Source organism: Austrofundulus limnaeus, unplaced genomic scaffold, assembly GCF_001266775.1.
Source record: "Austrofundulus limnaeus strain Quisiro unplaced genomic scaffold, Austrofundulus_limnaeus-1.0 Scaffold276, whole genome shotgun sequence".
NCBI classification, from domain to species: domain Eukaryota; kingdom Metazoa; phylum Chordata; class Actinopteri; order Cyprinodontiformes; family Rivulidae; genus Austrofundulus; species Austrofundulus limnaeus.
This window is the reverse complement of record NW_013952678.1, coordinates 217,352-218,700: the sequence shown is the minus strand read 5'-3', so window position 1 is coordinate 218,700 and position 1,349 is coordinate 217,352.

Here is a 1,349-nt window from a genome sequence, read left to right as displayed (position 1 = left end):
GGGGGGGGGGGGGGGGGGGGGGGCTCCTCCCAGCCCCACCTGTCCAGGTCCCACTGCCATCACCCACGTGAGCGCCACAGTCCCCCAGCAGAACGAGGGAGTCCCCGCCAGGAGCGCTCTCCAGCACCCCCTCCAAGGACTCCAAAAAGGCCCCGAAGTTGCACGAATGTTCCCCCTTCGGCCCCTCTGAACTCCCTGCCTGCCTGCCTGCCTTAAAACCCAGGTGTGGGGAGAGTTTGGAGGGGCCGTGCGGGGGGGGGGGGGACTTTTGTGCATCTTCGGTGCCATTGTGGAGTCCTTGAAGGGGGTGCTGGAGAGCGCTTGTGGCGGGGACTCCCTTGTTCTGCTGGGGGACCGGCATCCTCCCCCTCCACCGGAGCCAACCCACCACCAGGCACTGGGCAGCTGTCAGCCCCGCCCCCCTCTCCACCCAAGTGTCCAAAACACGCGGCCGCAGACCAGATGAAACAACAACAAAGTCAATCACAGAACAGTGGCCCAGGGTGTCCTGGCGCCAAGAGCACACATGGACATCCCCACGCCTGAACATGGTGCCCACCACAGACAATCCATGAAGCCCAACACACAGAAGCCCAGCAACAAAACACCGCTCGGGCTCAGATCGAATGTCTCCCCCCCCACGGCCCCTCCGAACTCCCCTCCTGCCTGCCCTAAAACCCAGGCATGGGGAGAGTTCGGAGGGGCCGTGGGGGGGGGGGGGGGACTTTTTGCGACTTCGGGGCCTTTTTGGAGTCCTTGGAGAGGGTGCTGGAGAGCGCTCCTAGCGGGGACTCCCTCATTCTTATGGGGGACTTCGGCGCTCGCGTGGGTGATGGCAGTGGGACCTGGAGAGGCGTGGCTGGGAGGAGCAGCCCCGACCCGATCTGAGCCCGAGTGGTGTTTTGTTGGGCTTCGGTGCTCGTCATGGATTGTCTGTGGTGGGCACCATGTTCAGGCGTGGGGCTGTCCATGTGTGCTCTTTGCGCCAGGACACCCTGGGCCACAGTTTGGTGATAGACTTTGTTGTTGTTTCATCTGGTCTGTGGCTGCATATATGATGCTCTGGTGGAGAGGGGGGCGGAGCTATCGGCTGGCCAGTGCCTGGTGGTGGGTTGGCTCTGTTGGTGGGGGAGGATGCCAAAGTCCCCCAGCAGAATGAAGGAGTCCCCGCCAGGGGCGCTCTCCAGCACCACATCCAAGGATTCCAAAAAGGCCCCGAAGTCGCACAAATCCCCCACCCCTACAGCCCCTCCGAACTTTCCAGTTTCCATGCCCTTTTTAACTTGTAATTTATTTAAATTAATTATGAACATTTGTTTAACCTCAAAAGTAGTTTTTTAAATTAAATG